Source organism: Callospermophilus lateralis, chromosome 8 (genome assembly GCF_048772815.1).
Source record: "Callospermophilus lateralis isolate mCalLat2 chromosome 8, mCalLat2.hap1, whole genome shotgun sequence".
Classification (NCBI taxonomy): domain Eukaryota; kingdom Metazoa; phylum Chordata; class Mammalia; order Rodentia; family Sciuridae; genus Callospermophilus; species Callospermophilus lateralis.
The window spans coordinates 3,384,421-3,393,609 of NC_135312.1; positions in this window are offsets into that span (position 1 = coordinate 3,384,421).

Below are 9,189 nucleotides of genomic sequence, written 5' to 3' on the forward strand. Positions count from 1 at the left end.
ATGTCCAGCAGGACCGTGCTCTGCTGCCCAGAACCCGGCTGTGCTGTCCAGAAGAACCGGGCGGTGCCGTCCTTCCCCCCAGCAGGATATTTTGCAATGCTTGGGCTCAGCAAGCCAGCCACACTCAGGGGTGAGGTCAAGGCAGGAGTCTCTGGGTCCCTCTGGTCCACATGGGCCATGCAGAGACTCACCCACTGCGCTGCTTCTCCAGCCTGGGGCTGCCCCAGGGACCTGTGCTTCTGCAGGCCCTTGCTGCCTCTGTGAGGGGGGAAGTTCCGAGGAGGTTGTGTGACATGTGTCTCCCGCACAAGAACCGGGTGCTTTGCAGCAAGCCACCTTCCAGGCCGGTGAGCCCCACCTGCCCCCCAGCTGTTCGGGGTGGACGAGCTGAGTCTGGCTGACTCCACACATGGAGCCCCAAGGTCAGAGGTGGCCACCATGGGGGACTGCTCAGCCCCATGGGCGCCCCCGGCAACACTGGCTGGGCAGATCCTGTGTCATCACATGGAGACTCCACTGTCCATGGGGATGGCAGGACGTCACAGCCTCCAGGGGCACCTGAGTCACTCAGTGCTGCCCAGTGACCCCAGGGCAGGCTCTGTTTGCTCCTGACTCTGCCCTGTGGCCTCTTGCTGGAAACATCAGGGCATTATCCATGGGCTCTGGGCTTGGGTCTTAAGTCCAGGAGTTTGATGTGGCTCCCTGTGAGAACCCAGCGTTCCATTCTGTTCCAAGGCTTCCAGGAATGCTCCACCGCCCTGTCCCCAAGACAGTGGAAGGACTGACCTCAGCGGGTTCCATCCCACAGTCTACCCTGCGGTGCTGGGAAGGTGACTCAGCATGTGGTGCTCAGAGGAGGCTGTCCCAGCTGTGCGGTGGCCAGCAGGAGGTCAGGGAGCACTTTGAAGTGAGGCCTCCTGCCTGAGGGTGTTCAATTCACACACTTGGTTGTGAGACTGAGAGCTTTGCTCATTCCCAGGCTCCATCTTCCGCCTTTGGCACTGACCTCAGTGAAGTTTGCTGGGCCTCTTGGTTGGTGCTGGAGGCCCGTTCGGATGCTCCCAAGGACCCACCGCGTCTGACTGTTAGCACTGATAGTCTTACATGGGCAGGGCTCTTGGGTGGGAAAACAAATCCCGAGGCTGGGTGTTCACGCTTCCGCCCTGGGAGGCTGTTCTACAGGAATCCAGTTTGCAGAAATTCTGGACATCTCTCTTTAAAAAAAAAATGATGATAATTAATTTACTTATTTTTTATTCTAACTTGTTTTACACGACAGCAGAATGCATTACAATTCATATTGCACGTATAGAGCTCAATTTTTCATATCTCTGGTTGTACACAGAGTATGTCCACACCATTTATGTCTTCATACATGTACTTGGGGTAATGGTGCCCATCTCATTCCACCATCTTTTTTACCCCCATGCCCTCTCCCTTCCCCTCCCACCCCTTTACCCCACCCAGAGCTCGCCTAATCTTCCCATGCTCCCCATCCCAACCCCACTATGGATCAGCCTCCTTATATCAGGGAAAACATTCTGCATTGGTTTTTTGGGATTGGCTACTTCACTTAGCATTATCTTCTCCAACTCCATCCATTTACCTGCAAATGCCATGATTTTATTCTCTTTTGTTGCTGAGTAGTATCCCATTGTGTATATATACCACATTCTCTTTATCCATTCATCTACTGAAGGGCATCCAAGTTGGTTCCACAGTCTAGCTATTGTGAGTTGTGCTGCAATAAACATTGATGTGGCTGTGTCCCTGTAGTATGCTGTTTTTAAGTCCTTTGGGTATAGACCGAGGAGAGGGATAGCTGGGTCAAATGGTGGTTCCATTCTGAGCTTTCCAGGGAATCTCCATACTGCTTTCCATATTGGCTGCATTATTTTGCAGTCCCACCAGCAATGTATGAGTGTACCCTTTTCCCCACATCCTCGCCAACACTTATTGTTGTTTGCGTTCTTAATAGCTGCCATTCTGACTGGAGCAAGATGAAATCTTAGTTTTGATTTGCATTTCTCTAATTGCTAGAGATGTTGAACATTTTTTTTATATATTTGTTGATTGATTGAATATCCTCTTCTGAGAAGTGTCTGTTCACGTCCTTGGTCCATTTATAGGTGGGTTATTTGTTTTTTTGGTGTTTAGCTTTTTGAGTTCTTTATATACCCTAGAGATAAGTGCAATACCTGATGTGTGAATGGTGAACATTTTCTCCCAAGACGTAGGCTTTCTGTTCACCTCACAGATTGTTTCTTTTGCTGAGAAGAAGCTTTTTAGTTTCATGCCATTTATTGATTCTTGATTTCAATTCTTGTGCTATAGGATTCTTGTTAAGAAAGTTGAAGCCTGATCCGACATGATGGAGATTTAGACCTACTTTTTCTTCTAATCGGCTCAGTGTTTAATTCCTAGTTCCTGATCCACTTTGAGTTGAGCTTTGTGCATGGTGAGAGATAGGGGTTTAATTTCATTTTGTTGCATATGGATTTCCAGTTCTCCCAGCACCATTCATTGAAGAGGCTATCTTTTCTCCAGTGTATGTTTTTGGCACCTTTGTCTAATATAAGATAACTGTAACTATGTGGGTTAGTCTCTGTGTCCTCTATTCTGTACACTGGTCTACAGGTCTGTTTTGGTGCCAATACCATGCTGTTTTTGTTACTATTGCTCTGTAGTATAGTTTAAAATCTGGTACTGTGAAGCCTCCTGCTTCATTCTTCCTGCTAAGGATTACTTTACTATTCTGGGTCTTTTATTTTTCCAGATGAATTTCATGACTGCCTTTTCTATTTCTATGAGGGATGTTATTGGGGTTTTGATGGAAATTGCATTAAATCTGTATAGTGCTTTTGGTAGTATGGGCATTTAGACAATATTAATTCTGCCTCTCCAAGAACAAGGGAGATCTTTCCATCTTCTAAGGTCTTCTTTAATTTCTTTCTTTAGTGTTCTGTAGTTTCATTGTAGAGGTCTTTCACCTCTTTTGTTGATTCCCAAGTTTTTTTTTTTTTTTTTGAGGCTATTGTGAATGGGGTCGTTTTCCTCGTTTCCCTTTCTGAGGATTTGTCATTGATATACAGAAATGCTTTTCATTTATGGGTGTTGATTTTGTATGATGCTACTTTGCTGAATTCATTTACGGGTTCTAGGAGTTTTCTGGTGGAATATTTTGGGTCTTATAGGTATAGAATCATATCGTTGGCAAATAGTGCTAATTTGAGTTCTTCTTTTCCTATCTGTATTCCTTTAATTTCTTTTGTCTGTCTAATTGCTCTGGCCAGTGTTTCAAGAACTATGTTCAATAGAAGTGGTGACAGAGGGCATCCCTGTCTTGTTCCAGTTTTCAGAGGGAATGCCTTTGGTTTTTCTCCATCTAGGATGATGTAGGTCTGCCGGAGGCGGGTCGTCTGTGGGTAGCTGGTGTCTCCGCCCTCAGGAGGGTGGGGTCGCCAGGTGTGAGGGCTGGCCTTGTGCAGGGCCCCTGGAAGTGGGTGAGGCACCCGCCGGTCCTGTTGGGAGACTGCACCTCAAGGATCTCCTCTGGGGTCTGCCCCTGTGATGTGGGCACTGGCTCATCTCTGCTCTGGCCTGGGACCTCCCAGTCCCTGCCTCTGCGTGAGCCCCCTCACCTGCTCCTTCCTACTTTCTGATCAGGAGCCTTTCTCTCGGGGTCCCGTGAGTGGCCCTCTGGAGGCTGCGCACCTGTCGGGAGGCTGTTCTGAACTGGGCAGTCCCTCTGCCGCTGGGGTCTGGGGGAATTCGGACACTCTGGTACCTGGCCGTCCGGCGTCCAGACTGGTGGTTCCCTGACTGAAGATGGTGATGGAGGTGACCCTGATGGAGGCCGCTGCCTTCAGCCCTGGGGAGCGGGTGGCGGGGGCGGGCGATGGCGTGTGCGAAGCGTTCAGAGAGGAGCTCGGCTGTGGCTGTCTTCAGAGCCTGCGCTGTCCCCAGGTGCAGGCAGGCTACCATGCGTAGGGGCCTCTGGCAGAGCTGAGGAGCCCCAAGACGGAGGCGACGGGGAGCCCCACGCGGTAGATGGGGGACTGCGCAGGCGTGGCGGGGTGGCGTATGGGAATCCCGCGCGGTGCTGGCGCTGGCTAGTGCCTTGATAAGTCGCTGAGGCTGGCTTTGAGCTCGCCATCCTCCTGCCTCAGCCTCCAGAGCCGCTGGGATGACGGTGCCCCCAGCACTTCAGGGGAGTTTGAGGACCTTCCAGCTCAGAGGGTCTCCCTCAGGAGGGGTCTCCTTTAAGTCATAAAACAAACAATGCATCGTATAAAACCTGAACTCAGGAAGGGAAGCACCATAGCCCTGCGGCTCACCCTGACCAGGGCTCCCTGTGGGTGCTGCATTCCAGAACGTTCCCCAGGGGACTTTTCTGAGCATAGTTACACTCCCACTCCTACAGACTCCCCCTCATGGCTTCCACTAATACCCAATTTGGAGTCTTTTCTGGGCACCACACGCGCGGGGCTCATCCCCACTTCTTAAAGGGATGCTCCATGTCCCCTGAGGGGAGCTCCGCGGCCGACACCCTCACTCTCCAGCCCTCAGCAGGACAAGCTGCACAGCAAGGGAGGACAAGCCCCTGTGGCGTGACTTTCCTACGCACCTGGGACCAAGCCCTACCCACACTGCTGGACCAGAGCACTGCACGAGCCGCGGCTGGTACTTCAGGAAACCTCGCAGGGACTGGCGCCAGGTCCCACCACCAGCCGGGGGAGGAGCCACCAGGAGGTGCAGTCTGGTGCTTCCCGGCTGGACGCTCCCCCAGGAGCTGGGCTGAAGGAGCCTCTGTCCTCCCCTCGCCCGCCGTCTCCTGACCAGGGCCACAGGGACGGGCTGCCTGCCGGCCATCAGGAGGCAGGGTGACATGGAGAGGGTGGGGCAGGCTCCAGGAGACTTGGGTTCAGGTTTTCCCCAGAGCAGATGAGATCAGTCAGGCCAAAGGACCCTGGCCTGTCCCTTCCCTTCCCTGCGTGGCCTGGGCACATCCTTAGGATCCCAGCCTGACACCAGGCCCATCCTTGGCCCTAGACCTGGTCCCCACGAGGCTGCTCCACAGACCCACTGAGCCAGTGGCCCAGAGCCCTTGGGCAGGCCACAGCCTGTGGCCGGCAGTGCCCAGCGCGCTCAGGAGCAGGTGTGTCCATGTGCTCAGGGGCAGGCAAGGGCTCTGCAGACTGACTTTTGGGCCCTTCCTCCCTGGTCCCCTCTCCTCCCTGCCCAGCACTAGACACTGCAGGCCACCCACAGTCCAGCCACTCTGGGCCCCCCACTCCTGTCGACTGGCCTCGTCTTCTGCCCTGAGCCGCAGTGCAGACCCCCTTGCAGGCCTCGCCTCAGCTGGGGCCATGTAGGGCCTGGCATCCTGCCCCAGGGCTGGAGCGTCCTTCTTCCCGCCCGGCCAGCCCTGGCCCTGCCCTGGCCCTGCCCTGGCCCTGAGCACCAGAGGCGCTCAGCATCCTGTGCTTGGTGCCCACCTAGAAGCCTGTCCTGCCATCGTCCTGCCCTCTCCCACTGCCTCTTGTCCCCTATGTCCACCCAGCCTAGAGGAGAACAGCCCTTCACGTTGGCAAAGAGCCAGGACCCAGGCAGGTGGGCAAGCAGCGGAGCCTCTTCTGTGAAAGGGGTGTCCCCTAGGGACTGGAGGACACAAGGCCACGCTTTCCTTAGAGGCTCAGGGGCAGTGGCTCCCGCCACCACCGCTGGGTGAGGAGCAGAGCGAGGCAGAGGGGTGCAGGGGACCTGGGAGCCTGCGACGGCCCACTCCTGGCAGAAGCTCAGGCGGGTCCGTGGGTCTGAGGGCTCCTGCCTGGAGGGAGGCTGGGTTGGTGCTGGCCTTGTGCTGGCCTGTCTGCGCCTCAGAGGCAGGGCTGACCTCAGCACAGCCAGCGTGCTGTGCCCCCTGGACGAGGCGGCAGGACAGCTGTCGTGGGGTCCCGCGGCCAGCCCTCCAGCCGGGATGTTCTGGGGCCCAGCCGTGAGTGCCTGAGCTGGACCTTGATGTCAGCCTCTCCAGACACCCATCTCTACTCCTCACAGCTGTGCTTCCTGAGGGTGCACACACACACACACACGTGCACACACATGCACACACACACACATACACACACATGTACACACACAGACATGCACACACACATATGCACAGACACACAGACATGCACACACACACACGTGCACACACACACAAACACACACAGAGACACATAGACACACACACAGGCACATACATACACACAGACACACACTGACACACACACACACATGCACACACACACACACGCACAGACACACAAACACACACACAGACACATAGACACACACACAGGCACATACAGACATACACACAGACACACACTGACACACAAACACAGACACACAGACACAGACACAGACAGACATGCACAACAGATACACAGACATGCACACACAGACACACAGAAACACAGACACTGACACACACACACAGGCACATATAGACATACACACAGGCACACGCACAGACACACAGAGACAGACACACAGACACACAGACACATACAGACATACACACAGACACACAGAGACAGACACACATAAACACACAGACACACAAACCAACACACACACAGAGACACAGACACAGACACACACAGAGACATAAACACAGAAACACACAGACACACACACAGACACACGCAGATACACACGCACACAGACACACATGCACACCAGACACATGCACACACACAGAGACTCACGCATACACAGACACACAGGCACACACAGACACATGCACACAGATACACACGCACACAGATACACACAGACACACATGCGCACACACACAAACACACACAGACAGACACACACGCAGACACACAGGGACACAGACACACACACACAGGAACCCAAACCAAACAGAGAACAGACAGGACGTGGAGCTCACGCAGCCACCCGCAGGCTGCCCGGCCACTGTCCGGTACAGGACCCACCCACAGTCACTCTGGGTGATCTCCCTGGGAAGGGTCAGCAGTGTGCTCCCAGAATCCCCTGGGCTGCTGAGGACACAGGGGTGGTTGCCACGTGTCTCCCAGGCCCCTGCCCCACTCTGGGGCTGCTCCAGGACAGGACACAGCAGGAGGGAGGCAAAGCCCTGAGGCCACGGAGGTCACCTTCCAAGGCCAAAAATAAAAAATAAAAGCAGGACAGGGCAGAGCCAGAGAGCAGGTGGGCGGGCTGGGCCCAGGGCAGCGGGAGCCAGAGCAGCCTGCCCAGGGCAGCAGGTGTGGTGAGAAGCCCTAGGTCTTCTGGAGGTGGGACTCAGGACTTGCCAAAGGAGAGGGGCAGACTGCTCAGCCTGCACAATCGGAGGACGGACCACAGTCCCCAGGAGACGGCCACGCGAGCCGCTGCCCCTCCCGCGGGGGAAGCGTCTCCAGCGTGTCTGGAGAGCCAGGCCGGACACACAGGAAGCCTGCCCTCCACATCCGGCCCTTGCTGCCCACCTCCTGACAGCTCGGCTGGCCCTGCCTGGGACCTGCTGGCGCAGTGCTCCCCAGGTCCCTGCTGGGCACCCTGGCCACTTTGGCTCTTGCCTGAAGCTTCTTGTGCTAGGGCCCAGGTCACTGTCTTCTGGCCTCCTCAGTCAGCATCCTTGGCCCTGGGGACACTGCCCCGTGGGCATCTGCAGGCAGGTCTCAGGGTGCACCCCTTAGGGCCGAACCCCACATCTCATGAGCACTTCTTGCCGGGCTCCTTTCCAGAGATGAAAGACCCTCTGTGAGCGGCACAGGAGAGGTGTGGCCCAGGGGCCGCTCTGGGTGCCACAGGGCCTGCCTTCTCCCTCCTCTCCACTGCCCGGGAGCCTGGTCCCCCCAGGGACCTAGTCACCACCAGCTCCTCATCCACGGCTGGACTTCTGGCCTCCTCTCTCCCTGCCCAGGCCTCTCACCCCCTCCCTTTCCCAGATGGCCTCAGCCCAGGGGCCTCCTCCTTGAGCACCCTCCTTGCTGGCCGCCACCCCTTGACCTTCTTCCCTTGGGCTGAACTTGGCCTGCGCGTCCTGTTCTCTAATATCTGTTTAACCAGCACCCTCAGTGGGAGACCTGGGCCGGGTCCACTGTAAGTGCTTCACCGGGTCTGACCTTCTCCTCCGTACACCGCTGAGGTTCTCAGCAACAAGAGAGGGTGGGCAGCCTGCCCATGACACACCGCCAGCGGGCGCTAGAGTGAGAGCAAGACAGACGCCTGGACCCTGCGTCCGGGCTGCCTCGTAACACACACTCAGCTGTCCTTGCCTGTCCCGGCTGCCAGAGCCCCGGGGGTCGCAGCCCCAGCAGAGTCCTCTGCGCCCCTCCCGGCCTCTCCTGGCCTAAAGCTGGGTAGGGGTCACGGTGCTGTGTGAAGGCAGGAGCCCCCTCCTGCGGCACTCAGAGGTGAGGAAACCGGTGCTCACGGTGCTGCTGGATGCCGGCTGGCCCCAGCTGGCCCCAGCTGGCCCCGGTGTCACGAGCCTACAGTTCTCACTCTTGTGAGACTGGAGTAGGATCCAACCCTCTATGACCGTGAGCAGACCCCCGCCTCCTCCCACAGCAGCGGGGGTCTGGGGAGCAGCCCAGGGGGTCTTGATTCCAGCACGAAGCTGCCAGCCCCTGGACCCCGCTCTGAGGAGCAAGGCCGTTGGACCTTAGAATGCCCAGCCTGGGCCAAGGGGACAGGTGAGGGTCTCTCATGCCCCTCACCACCAGGGGAACAGGGCTGCTGCCCGAGGCACATGGGTGGGGGTCAGGGCAGGTTCAGGGCCTGGGGAACTGAAGGGGACAGAGAGCTCACGGGCCTGGGAATGAGGCCCGAGACCCGGGAACTGAGTCTGAGGCCCGCAGCACAGATGGGGCGTGACCAGGCCACCTCTCCCCACGCCCAGGGCCATGGGTCCCCATACTGGGGCCAGAGGGACCGGAAAGTCGTCCCTTTCTCCGAACACCAAGTATCGGCCTCACTTCTGTCCACGGCCTTCGGGCTGCCCAACGTCGACGCAGGCCCCACATCTGTGGGAGCAGGACCAAGTCCCTGCCAAGGCCACTCAGACCCTGTCCAAGCTGAGGGAACCTGGTCCTACCCTCAGGGTATCTTCAGGACTGGCTGGGGGACAGGCCATGAGGCCCAGCCTGGCCCTGCCCCAGCCCT